This window comes from Armigeres subalbatus, chromosome 2, assembly GCF_024139115.2.
Source record: "Armigeres subalbatus isolate Guangzhou_Male chromosome 2, GZ_Asu_2, whole genome shotgun sequence".
Classification (NCBI taxonomy): domain Eukaryota; kingdom Metazoa; phylum Arthropoda; class Insecta; order Diptera; family Culicidae; genus Armigeres; species Armigeres subalbatus.
Genome location: NC_085140.1, coordinates 277,485,627 through 277,499,660, shown reverse-complemented (window position 1 = coordinate 277,499,660; position 14,034 = coordinate 277,485,627). Strand labels below are relative to the sequence as shown.

The 14,034-nt window shown below is 40.1% G+C and overlaps 1 protein-coding gene and 1 long non-coding RNA gene across 2 annotated transcripts in view; both read left to right on the top strand.

Moving 5' to 3' along the window:
* Positions 1-14,034, top strand: part of LOC134212290 (neural cell adhesion molecule 1-like) — a 1,103,894-nt gene that overhangs the window by 848,581 nt on the left and 241,279 nt on the right. The window lies entirely within an intron of this gene.
* Positions 2,687-2,996, top strand: LOC134216405 (uncharacterized). The gene is made up of 3 exons (XR_009980651.1): positions 2,687-2,724; positions 2,774-2,856; positions 2,920-2,996. It is a non-coding gene; the product is annotated as an uncharacterized LOC134216405 (long non-coding RNA).

Sequence of the window (14,034 nt, the reverse complement as noted above, 5' to 3'; positions counted from 1 at the left end):
GATTATGTTTGTTTTTGTTCGGTTTGCCATTGAGTTAGTTGAGTTAGTTGATCCGGTTACTTGCTGCTTACTCTATTTCTAGAGCTCGATCCCCGAGTATTTAGATTATCATCATCGAAGATTTGTTGGACATCCGTATCACTATTGTCGTCGGTGTCATCTTGGTTATTATATTCGCCTTTTTCAAGGTTGGTTCCTTTTCATATTGCTTAGTTTTCCTAGTTTTCTTATCAGTGGGGTTTGCGGCGATTACGTTTAGTTTATTCTGCAGCTTTTGAATAGTGTGGTCCTGAGTTTTGATGTGATTTACTAACTCATTATTTCTATGTATTTCGGCTTGGTATTTGGTCTTAATTTGGTTCATTTCCTTGGTTATGTTTTCCATCCGGGCTTTCATTTCGTTAATTAATTGCTTATATTGATCTTGTCGCTCTTTGTCTTTTCGTCTCGTTCATTTAAAGCTTTTTGAAGCGCTCTTCCCTTTTAAGCTCGTCCTCAAATTTTTGTTCGAGCTTTTTTTTGGCAGCATCAGCATAAGCTGTTGACTCTGATTTTTCAATTTTTTTTGGCTTCCCAAAATGAAAGGTTTTGGTCCACCCTAAGCCGTATGATTTTGTTCTCTTTTTGCCATACTGGACATTTGAAACTGCCTGGTCGGTGTTGTTTTTCTTCTTGGTCGATGCAATTCAAACACTTAGTATCTCTGTCACAATCGTCACCGTGGAACAATTCGCTACAGTTAAAACAACGTTTGTCTTCGTTGCATGTTTTGCTAATATGACCATACTGCAGGCATTTAAAGCATCGCGTCGGTCGTGGGTAGAACGGCCGAGTTGCGATACGTAGAAATCCGATCTTTATGTACGGCGGCACATTCAACTCGTTGAGGGTTAATATGAACGACCGGGTGTTTTTAATCATTCCTCCGCGTTTCGTAATAATCCGTTCAACTTTAGAAATTTTAAGATCTTTGTTTTTCTCTTGAAGGGAGAGGAGCATTTCTTCATCATCCATAACATACGTATCATAATACGAGAATACGACTTTACTCTTGTTCAACGATCCATGTTCGATCACTTTCACGTTAACGTCACTCGCGATTTTTTTAAGTTTTAGCAGCGCATCCGCTTGCTTGTCATTTTTCGTTTTGATTAGGCACGTGCCATCTCTGTTTCTTCTTATGCTTTCAACTTCACTTGCGCACCAATATGAGATTGTTTTTTCGATTATAACATGGGAAACTTTTTCAAGCGTTTCTCCTTCGTCTGTTCTTTTCAGTATCATAAATCTCCCCGTCACTGTTTTCTGGTTCAAAGCTGGGAAATTGCTTCCCCGTAAAGGATCGGTGGCCCCATCGGGGCCGCCTGTGGGGGGCATCGACTTGCCCTCTATATGCCGGCCTAACTTGTACAGTCTATGGACGTAATACTTTTTCCGTTGTCAGCAAAAATTTATTCCGAGTGGGCTAATGCACTTAACTGCGGTACTGGTCTACGTTACTTGCACTTTTGATACTGCTGATCCATATCGAACACAACTGATCGCGGCAACTTGCAAACTCGGAATGCAGACCTTTTTGTAATTTGTGATTTATTAGAGTAAACGAGAACCTGATAGTTACAATTTTTTTCGGGTTAAGAATGAAACCTTTTTACCCTACCAATGAACAATATGCAATTTTCCCCAAAATCAAAGAGATCGCCTACTTTACTTACTTACTTATGGATCCTGTACACCTCCGGTGGTGCAAAGAGCCGACTTGAAAGATCTCCATCCTGAGCGTTGCCCGGCTATCGCTTTAACCTGTTGCCAGGTTAGGTTTCGGTCGACTTCTTTTATTTCTTTATTGAGGCTTCGCCGCCATGACCCTCTAGGTCTGCCTAATGCTTGTTTACAGATTTCGTTTCCGCCCCTACGTAGAGTGTGACCGACCCAGCCCCACTTCCGGTCCCGAATTTCTGTTGCAATCGGCCTCTGGTGACAACGACGATGGAGCTCGTTGTTTGAGATCCAATTGTGAGGCCACCAGGCTCGAATTAAATACCGCAGGCATCTGTCGACGAACACCTGCAGCCGTTGATTGTTCTCCACTGATACACACCGTGTTTCGCTAGCGTATAACAGCACAGATTTCACGTTAGAGTTGAAAATTCGTATTTTGGTGCGTTCACTTATCTTGTAGCGGTATTCTAGATTAGTTAATTATGTTTGCGTTGTATTGTACCTAATTGTAGAGTCAATACCGGAATTCAGTAAAGTTATCACGAACAGCAGTATAATATCACTCGCATACAATAAATGAATTCATGTCACTTACTGCATGGAAGTTCACTATGAAAAATTATTATCGTTCACTCACTTGGCGCGCTCGTTCACTCATCCAGCGAAACATGCTCTGGATCAAGCGGGAAGGAGAAATACCTCCCATTTGGACCACTTGTTGTTCTAGGGGTTAAGAATAAGAAATCGTTGGAAAGGTTCTGAATAGACTAGATAGAGGCGAAGGATTCAAGAGAGAAAGGGACAAAACTAATAATTGGATCAAAAGGTAATCCGAAATCGTCTTTTGATAGAATCGGCCCACGATTTCCGGAACGAATGCGAAAACCCCCATTGCGACTTATCTGAGGCATTCCAAGTTCTGACTCGTCCACTTTATTCTGACCCGTGGAAGAGGCAGCAGTGTGAAGAATCTAATTTGTATACTCGCGGTGTGTTTAGGAGGTTTGTTCAACGTGAAAGTGTCTTTATATCCAGTGTAATTAATTATTAGATTTCCTTTCCATAGGCAGTGCTAAATATTAATAAATTAGCAAGTGCGGTACTGTGCGTGATTGTAGATAAGAAAACAAAAAGGTAAAAACAAAAAGAAATGTTAATCGCTTTGAGTCTCGATCCTTAGCTCATCCATGTATGCAGCCGTCCAACGGCTTTTTGTTCCCAGTATTTTTTTGGACCACCGCTCCCCTCCTGCTCGGCACACCGCCCCTTTAGCGACACGTATTTCCACACTGTTGACCCCACGCGCCAGCTATAAAGTTCCCCAACGCCCGGCCGGAGTTGGAAGGGAGTCGCGCCGACAACATCGCACTCCGGAAGAGCATAAATTTGCGCCTGAAGACCGTTCACGCGACGACGTCGAGATTGGCCCACCAACCGCTCGATTTAGGTGCCATTCACTCCACACGCTTTGTTCACTGGGTGAACCAGCGCGGTCACAGCGACGCGACGCAGGAGGAAGACTTCGGTAAAGTAGAAGCACGTGAGTAAGCTTGTGATCGGAGACCTACAAATGTAGTGTATGGATGAAAGTGTTTTCGAGAAAGCGAAGCTTGGAAGAGTTTTCTTATTGGAATAGCCTAGGTTAAAGCATGTAGAAAATCCGCACAGTTAGGTAGTTATGCTGAAGTTTAAATTAATGGAAAGGAAGTGAGACATAGGGTACCCGATTAAAAGTATGACGACTAGCTGTAATAAATAAATGTTAATAGTCTGTTATAGGTGTTTGATGATATATGTAGACTTCCTTCCGATGATTGCACTGGTCTAAAGGTTATTTTCACGTTTCGTTCGGTTCGTTTGTTGTAGTTTTGTTGTTGTTGTACTCCGAGTTGGGACTGCTTGGGAAACTCAGTCCTCCACTCTGTCTCTGAAGCTTTCGGATAGGGTTAACGGAAAGAACTTGGCCAGTGATGATAAACCGTCGCTCATGTGCATCGTCTGGTAGAAAAACGTACTTTGGATTACTTTTCTGAAACTGTTAGGGGTTGCGAACCGAGTATTTCGAGAACTAGAGCCTCTATTAGCACGTTCGGGTAGTTAATTAAATTCGAACCCGCCCTGAAGCGGAGTTTAGCCGGGCAACAAAAACGACAAGTGGTCCTCTGAAGAGGTGGCGCTTAAGCCATTTGTTAAAACAATTACTAGCGCACTAGTAGAGGGTTAGTCCGCCGTCAGGCGGGCTACAATCTGCCTGTTTTTTTTTTCAGATATTTCTTAAACTCGCAAAGGCAGCCCTTGCCTTCATGATCCGTGCGCCTATGTCGATCTTGGTACCGCCGTCTGACGCTATTTGGCTACCAAGATATTGGAAGCTTTCAACATTCTCCACTGGTTGCCCGGCTACTGTGAAACTGGAAGAAGTCATCGTGTTTACATCCAACGATTTGGTTTTGTTGACGTTGATGACTAAACCTGCCGAGAAGGAGCGCTCAGCAAGGTCGTTGAGCTTACTCTGCATAACAGAACGCCGTGCAACGAGGAGTGCAACGTCATCAGCCAATTCGAAGTCGTTCAGGTGCTCCATGATTATAGGCTGCTATAACAATCCGCGGTTTGGTTCACGGTCAATCGCATCTAGGGGCTGTCCATAAACCACGTAGACTCTTGCGGGGGAGGGAGGGGTTTCGAAAAAGTCTACGATAGTCTACGAAGGGGGACGGGGGGGTATACCAAAAGTCTACGCGGACTTTTTGATTTTATGTTTTTTAAAAGCGATTTATACATCAGCTTTGTGCGAAGTTCACTTGTTTCATTTTTCTAGGATGTTCCGGTTTTTTTGCAAGACTTTACCGATATAATCTCTTGCATTTCTCCTTAAAAATTTAATGAATTTCACTAAAGTAAAAGTCTGAGCAACGGCTTAAAACTATCATGGATTTCACCAGGAAATTCTTCTGTATTGAGCAGGAAAATTCTCCAAAGTATGCTATAAAAACTTTCGATTTTTTTTTCAAAATCTTCACTTGGATTTTACTGCAGATTCCTACTAGAATTTCGTTTGATTTTCGGAAGGAACTTCTTTGCGAACTATGGAAATTATGTCGAACATTAACGGATTTTTTTGGAATTCACAAAGGAAGCATTTTGGAATATCCAAGAAAAAGTCTTTAGAATGCCCAAAAGATATTCTTTGGAACTTGTAAAGGGAATTTTCCGAAATTTTCGCGAGAATATTCAGAGAATATTTCAGAATATTCACTGGAGGTTTTCTGGGAAGTCCCCGAATTTTTTTGCTGAATTTTGGAAATTCTTCGGAATTTTCGCGAGGAATTCTTTGCAAATATAAGCAAAATTATTTGAAATGCCCGGGGAAAATTCTACTTCGTAAATTTCTCCGGCAGTTCTAATGTAAATACTTTGGAATAATCGATGGAAAATTTTTGAAATTTCTAAATAAATTGTTGAAAACTTCCACGAGAAATTATTTGAATTTCCCACCAAAAACAGTTTGAGTTTCCACAAAAAAATATTTGCAATTTTTGTAAAAAAGTCTTTCTAATTTTCATGAAAATTTATTCGATTTTTTTACGAGAGTTCACAAAAAGTTCAACTGAAAATTCTCCATAGTTTCCACCGAAAATTATTCAGAAAATATTTTTTGGAATGTCCATAAGATTTATTTAAATTTCCTCAAGAAATTGCTCCAAATTTGCAAGAGAAATTAAAAAATATCGTAGGAAACCATTCTGAATTTCCACGGGAAATATTTCGGAATGTCCGTTTAAACTAAAAATTACCTCGGGAAATAATTCTAAATTTTCACGGAAAATTACTCGGGTTTTTTAACGGGGAAACTTTTGGAACTTAGAAGAAAAATCTTGGGATTTCAACAGATGATTATTTAGCGGGATATTGCATGGAATTTTCAAGAAAAGCATCGGAATTATCACGGAGAGTTCTTTGGAGTATTTCAAGGTTATCAATTGGAAAATTGTACTAAATTTCCACGCAAAACTTATTGGAATATAGACGTTCTCGAAATTTTAACTCGATTTTTTTTCTAAATTCTGAAAATTCACGATTTTTACAATTTTGAACCGGCGTTGAGAATTATAGGTCAGATGCGTGACAGATTTTATCAGTGGCGCGCCGATGCAAAAATGTCGGTAGTGGTGGTGCACACCTCTAGGAGGAATTGAATTCAACAGTAATTAAACTAATTGGCTTTGAGATTTGATTTCAGGAGTTATGGACAGAGGATTAAATTTGATTTCGTTTCAATTTGATTCTTGTTTTGTTGGATTTTATTCAGTGTGATTTTGTTAAGTTTCAAATTCGAATTTTGTTGTAATTTTTACATGGAAATGGAATTGAATAGCTGAATTGCCTAAAACGTGGTTGATTTCCATATTTTTCCTATCACATATGATGTTTTGTAAAATTTGGTAAAGTCTACGTAGACATTTGAAAATGTCTACGAAAGTCTACTAGGGGGGGCGTGGGGGTTTGATAAAATGAAATTTCGGTCTACGTGGTTTGTGGACAGCCCCTACCAGAATCTCGTCTACTGAAGAGAAGAATTGCACGCACAATGTAGGCGGTTCGTGGATTCCGTATGTCGTTCGATGGAATATATCTGCGATATCTGCGAAAGACGCATTAGAGCTGACCAGCTGAAATGCTGGTCCAAGCACTTCGAACAACTATAACAAATACCATCTAGGCCATCACCTTATCGGCATCATTTGCTTCATTCGCTTCATTCGCTTCATCACCATACCAAAGTTCTATCACAGCTAGAGATCCAACCAACCATCCAAAGCATGAAATGAACAAAGCCGCTGGGGTCGATCGGATATCAGCCGAGATGCTCATAGTTTATTCCGCAATATCTGGGATATCGCAGTACAAGGTTTTCTGAAGATTCTGTGTAGACCATATTGTCACGCTCCGTATAATTCTGGAGCAGGTCGACAAATGGCGCCCTCCTTAGCCGTGCGGTAAGATGCGCGACTACAAAGCAAGACCATGCTGAGAGTGGCTGGGTTCGATTCCCGGTGCTGTTCTAGACAATTTTCGGATTGGAAATTGTCTCGACTTTCCTGGGCATAAAAGTATCATCGTGTTAGCCTCATGATATACGAATGCAAAAATGATAACTTGGCTTAGAAACCTCGAAGTTAATAACTGTGGAAGCGCTTAATGAACACTAAACTGCGAGGCAGCAATGTCCTGGTGGGGGATAAAATGCCAATGAAGAAGAAGGTCGACGAATTCCAAGTTTCCCTTTACTTGGTTTCCATTGACTACCAAAAAGCTTTCGACCATCTCAATCACGAGAATATGCCGGGTACTCTGAGACACACGGGGGCTCCTGAAGAAGTAATCAGCTTCATCAGGGCGTAATGCAAGGCTCTTTCATTTTGCTGGTGTAAAGCAAGGAACTATTCTACTGTTCCTCATCGTGATCGATGAAATTCAGATGGATGCAATTATCCGTGAAACAAACCATGGACTGCATACTTCTAGGACAATGGCACTCTGATTTACAGAGTAAGCTCAACAACCTTGCCGATCGCTTCTCATCGGTAGGTTTAGTCATCAACGCCAAAAAAACCAAATCTTTGGATGTGAATACGGTGACTCCTTCCAGCTTCACAGTAGCCGGTAAATCAGTAGAGAATGTTGAAAGCACGGGCATTGATGCGGAGGCTGCGCCTCTAGTGGTTCTTAGAACGTCTGTGCCTTTCCAACCCATACCATAATCAGGACGTGGCTGTATTGATCGATTTCTTCTCATCTATTTTTTTTTCGTCAATAATTCAACTAGATTAAAAGTGCAACAACAATTCTTCATTACGCTAAACTGTAAAAATTACGACAAATTGCCGAAATTCACTGCATTAATAAAAACAAAAACATAACATCGACGAAAAGATAAAAATATTTTGCATTTAATTTTTTTTTGTACATATTTGGTATGCGCAAATTAACAAAACATTCAACCAAACTTACTGGGGTTGTACACTTATTACGTAACCAATTTTTCTAGGATTTTCGAACACCCCCTCCCCCCAAGTAAGGTTTTTTGCATACAAATGATTTTTTTATTTATAAGGTGCGGAAGAAAACGACAGACTCCCCCTCCCCCCTAAGCGCTTACGTAATATGTGTACGACCCCTTACTGTTCATCAAAATAATCAAAATCAAAACAAATACTTGCGAAATTTAATCCAATTCAATTTATAACAAAAGATCGTACGTGAAACATAGTTTTCCATTAACTCATTGCTGTCGGATATAGCCAATCCCATATTGAATACCCTTGATAGGTATTGGGCCCAAAACTGGCAGTCTGCGTAGCCATACAAAAGTCATTAAATTTCCCTTTAAGTTTTTTCTTTTATCCCAAAATTGGCGCGAGCGTTTACGGCATTGACCGGCCAAACCACCCACCCGAACCGGATGACCCAGTGCAGCTTTGCGGGACACAGGAAGCCTAGAAATTGATTTAAATTGCTTATAATTTGACATTATGCCGCAATAATTATCGCAACCAACTGCGCGAGAGGTGATCCAGAAATATGGTCCCAAATGGGTTCCCGCGGGGCAGGAGGGGAAGAAGCGGCCCGGAAAACGTAACTTTATCCTAATGGTTTCGGAGGGTGCTGTGTGTATAAAGTCGGCAAACGCGAACAATAGAAGGGAACTGCATTGGTGTTCGCTTTAGGGTGCTTCATTAGAGGATGCAATTTCCGTTGTACATGCATTACCTGATATGAAATTATTACCCATTTAGAGTTGCTAAGCATGCATATGGTTGATTTGAATACGTTTTTACACTGTTTCGAAAAAAGGCTCCCAACAGCGCTCAGTACAACAGACGTGCTCTAATTGGATACTGTTTGGTTGAAACAGTTTTAACTTTTCTTACACTTACGAAAAGAAAAGTTCATTATAGTCGAAGAATCTGTGCATTATTTGCTTAAAAATTAAATTCTCTGCTGGATAGGTACTAGGTATTAAACCTTTCGCATCATTTGAGAGCTGGCGCTTAAACATAAATATACCGTGCGGGACCAAAATCCGTACAGCACCGAAATCTGTCCACCTCATAAGATATCAATAAATAACAGGGGGTTAAAGGTAATTAATGTAGAAATAATTAATCTTATCCTGTTCAGATACTTGGCAGTAAGCTTTCAGGGCATAGAAATGGATAGAAGGCTTTGAAATTAAAACAACAAAAATCAAAAACAAATCTCCACCCACCAAACGCGGAGTTTTTGCCGCCATTTTGTTTTCGATTAGAGCATAATTGAACCAAAAGTAACTGTGGTTTAATTGCTAATTGCGAATCATTACATAAGTTAAGCGGAATACAAATTGAAGGGATCGCTTCTCAAGGTGCGTATCGAACCATTCACAGTGGTAGTTTGTTCAATCAGATTTCTTCAATTTGAATACTTAGTTGAAAAATAGCTGTACGGATTTTGATCATTTGATTCAAAATCCATCCACGGTGGACGGATTTCGAGTCAGGAGTAGTTGATGTATTCATTATTTTATCATGTTTTTCATAGTTTTTAATGAGGAAATGTGAAACACTTCAAAAGTAGAAGCCTTCATGCTTCTGTGTCAATGACAAACGTTTTATTTACATTCGATTCCTATTTTCTAATGACTTTTTCATATACTACACTTAAGCACTGTACGGATTTCGATGCTCAGCGGTAATGTGTAGATTTTTTTGTTCCATCCAAGTAAGCAGATTACCATGGGGCATCGAAATACGTACACTTAAGGTCACTCCTGACGGAATCCAAGATTAAAAGTGCTCGCGTTTTCGGAGGCACACCACTCGATTCAGAGGCGGCGCACAACTGTCATTTTTGTTGATTCAGCTTTGCTGCGTCGCAGCATGCGTGAAATAATAAAAATGACAGTTGTGCATTGCTTCCGTATCGAGTGGTGTGCCCCCGAAAACGCGAGCACTTTTAATCTTGGATTCCGTCAGGAGTGACCTTAAGCACCTTAGTATATAAAAAAGTCATTAGAAAATAGGAATCGAATGTAAATTGAACGTTTGTCATTGACACAGGATCATAGAGGCTTCTACTTTTGAAGTGTTTCACATTTACTCATTAAAAACTACGAAAAACATGATAAAATAATGAATCTACTACTCCTGACTCGACAAAATCCGTACAGCTATTTTTTAACTAAATATTTAAATTGAAGCAGTCTGATTGACTAAACTACCACTATTAAAAGTTCGATACGCACCTTGAGAAGCGATCCCTGTGATTTGTGTTCCGCTTATCTTATGTAATGGTTCGCAACTGGCAATTAACACACAGTTACTTTTGGTACAATTATGCTTTACCCGAAAACAAAATGGCGGCAAAAACTCCGCTTTGGTGAGTGGCGATTTGTTTTTGATTTTTGTTGTTTTAATTTCAAAGTCTTCTTTCCATTTCTATGCCCTAAAAGCTTACTGCCAAGTATCTGAACAAGATAAGATAAATTATTTCTACATTAATTACCTTTAACACCCTTTAATTTATTGATATCTCGTGAGGTGAACGGATTTTGGTGCTGTACGGATTTCGGTCCCGCATGGTACCTACTTCCGTTTACTCGTTATTCAGAATCCTACCTATATGCTACCTAGAAAACAATCAACAATTAATTAAAAAATCAGAGATATGGAATTCCTTTTTTTTACAAATTAGAGATATGCCATATGCATTCTGTAAAAAAAAATGGTCAATAATGTGGCACTTACTGTGTCAATTATATCTTGCGTAATAGTTTTCCACATAGTAGATCGTCGATGACGTTTATAGCTTTGGTATTTTACACCCCTTCATAAGCGCTGATCACATTCCATATCGGTATGGATACGGTATGTAAATAAACATCCAAAGCCGGCAACCGGCGGTAAAATTACATATTTTTATAACCTTCAATCCATAAAGCCTGCAAAAAAGTGCCGCTAGTATAAGCTACATCGATTTCTGTCTGGGATATGCCCGCACTGCACATCCCACGTGACGACGGAAAGTGAAAAACCTCATTTTCATCTATATGTGGCAATTTTCTCACAAAGCCCCTCACAAAGGCATCAGCAATATCGTCTCACCCGAAGTTTACCCCCACTAAGTAGGAGGTATTCTATTGTCAAAAACCCACGTTTATCGGCCCGCTCGAGCTCCACCTTTTATGTAAAGTAATGTATGTTTGCGCACTTCACGGCGGAAAGGTGACAGAGGAGTTCACCTCCTCGTGAGAGTTTGTGCCACTTTGAATTTCAAATTTGGTCCTCTCGTCGTGCTATTTGAAGGGGGCCCCGTTGTAACGCCATGTGTGAACCGTGAAAGTTGTCGATCGATGAGGAAATGCACACACACAGTTTTTCATCCTGCCGGTAAGTGCGAGGATCAACGATGCGACCGAGGAAAAGGTGTTTGCAGGAAGGTTAGGGGCATCAAGACGCAAATTTATTCAATAAAGAACGTCCCATGAAAGACTGAGCTGCAAGGTAGAGAAAAGTTATGGGAGAGTTCTTCGCATTCATAGCTGCTATTATCGGGATCGGGTCGTTGGAACGGGGAAAGTTAGTGAAGCTGCCAAGCAATTCCGGCTGCTGGACGACAAAGTGACAACAACTTGCGGAGGGTGAGGAATTGCCTTCCTACGAGGAAGTGTCGCAAACTTAGGTCCAGCGCATTTTTCTTCAGCAAACCGCATGCAATCGTTTGCGTTTATTATTGGGCGGATGGCGAAGTTGGACGTGCCTGTTCCCGTTACCAATCAGTATAATGGCTTTGTAGGAGAGAAGGGTCAGGTGCGAAAGTTTAGCGAAAATATGTGCGGATGGATTCGACGCCGCTGTAAGGTGCCACCGAGATGACCGAGCAACGGCGTGGTAAGGGCAGTAGTGGTAGGGATGAATTTTAACTGTTTTAGTTCAATTAGTAAGTGTCAAATATTTTAAATGTCGTTTGGCAGAAAGGATGTTTTGGCAGAAAGCGTCATTTGGCCCGAAAATATCTTTTCTGCCAAACAATCAGTCGGCTAAACGACTTTTTCGGAAAAACGGTCAGTTCAGCCGAACGACATTTTCTGTCAAATGTCCATTTCTACCAAATGACCTTTTCTGACAAACGACCATTTCAACATAAGAGAGCGAGAAGCTAGCTCGCTGTCAGATAGTTTATTTACTATGTCTTCTTCTTCTCTATTTGTGTGGAAATCGTGGAGACTAGGGCTTCCATTTTGGGAAACGATTTCCCGGGAAATTTAATTTCCCGGGATTCACGTTTCCCGGAATGTACACTAAAGTTTCATGCGCTCGTCCGATTTTATTTATTCTTAACACAATTTATTTTCTAGAAAAATGTATTTTCAAATGTTGCTTCAAATACCCTAAATTTAAAGAGGAAATATACACAAATGTCCGTAAGATTAATCAAAACGGTATTTCAATCAACCTTGACCAGAAGATTGTTAGTATTGAAAAATATATGGTCGAGTTTCAGAATGGTTGATGCTAGAAACTCTCCGGCAATAATAGAACAAATCCTCTCAAAGCCGTCTTTTCCTTCATATCAAGGATGATTGGATGAATGCAAACATTATGGATATGTAGCTCATCTGGACACAGCATATTTTACTCTTGAACGAGAGCCGATGCTAAATCTTTACCAACTGATACTCATGACATGGCGAACGTTTTGCAGAAAGAGTTACCGCTTTTCAAACTGAACAGAAAACATTCTCAGACTTCTCAACAATTCATTGATCATCAATCCCTTTAGACCGCATGTATATTTTTATCCTAAGTTATTTTTCCAAGTCATTTTCCACGACAATTTCGAGTTTCGCATAATTGTTTTATTTTCCGGGATCCCAGAGTGGATTAAGTGTAATATACCTTGTATGGGAGTTATCAGTAGTATTTTAAGGTTGTGGCTTTTTGACTAGAGTGGTCCTGAGACGAGACCTGCAAAGAGGAAAAAATGTAACTTCAGCTGCTGCCAGTCAACTGCTGTCACGAACTGTCAGGTGCAACCAGCAGCTTTTTGAGTGAAAGTATTGGTATCCCAAATAAAATATTCCACATCATTTTTGTTTTACCAAGACTTTTTTACTTTAACGAGTATTCCAAACCTTCCGTTAAGCTTGTTAATAATCAGTAATAAACCTGTGTTTTGTTCCCGGTATAAAAATCCTTATGAAAATGAATTAACTATTTCGTGAATTGGATACACTTTTATTGTGCTCAGAAGGGTCCACCTGGGGCTTAGGTGAAACAGTCAAGTAAACAGTTGAAACTCGATGGTCAACTGTGATGAAAAGAAGAACAAGTGTCAAAACAAGAGAAAAGAAGCAGCGTCTTTGCAGGTCTCGTCTCAGGAGTGGTCATGTCCAGAAACCGACGAGCGCTTGAGTCGAGGTTAAACCGATATTGCGGTACGCAAGTATCAACGACTACTTAGGTGACCGGGGAGGCAACTCCCTTATGTCACCCCCTGGGCGGGGCAGTTAGTGTGGCAGCGGGTACACCCGTGGTATATCGGAGGTGCAACATCCTTGAAAAACCACGTTAATTGTATTTTCCTCAGGGGTCTGCGAAGCGGCCATGTTTTTGATGCCAGCATCAAAATCATCGATTAATTTAACACGAAGACGTAATCATAGTCATCGAAAACCTCCCATTGAAAATATGTTTCAAATATCGTGATATTTTGGCGAAATAGAGCGCTTGGTGCCGATTGAAATATGAAAATTTATTAAAGGCATCAATATTCTTGTTCAAACACACCTCGCATTCATACTATCGCACAAGTTCTCGAAAAATGGTGAAAAATATTTACGTCCATTTGGAAAAAAAATCAGTTCGGAATAATGGTTTGTTTACTAAATAGAATTGTCAGTGGGAAACCCAATTTCAATAGAACAATGGGAAACTCAAAGATGTTGGCTATTGTCAAACGTAGGGGGTAGGGTTGGGGGTGCCAGATACCTGATTTTCCTCCTCCTCCACCTGAGCAGGATTAGGCAAACACATATTGTTTATTCTTATTGACTATGAGATACCGTTCCTCTATTTATTTTGAAGAAAATCGTTTTTTTTTACTGTGCATTGTATTTTTATTTTTATCTTCTTCACTTTTGTTAATTTATAATCAATCTATCAGCAGAACAAGAAAATAAAAGATACAGAATTTCACAAAAATGTGTATTGATGCATTGGACAGCATATTAGTTCTAGTTTCTGGGGTAAGCATACAATATGATGATAT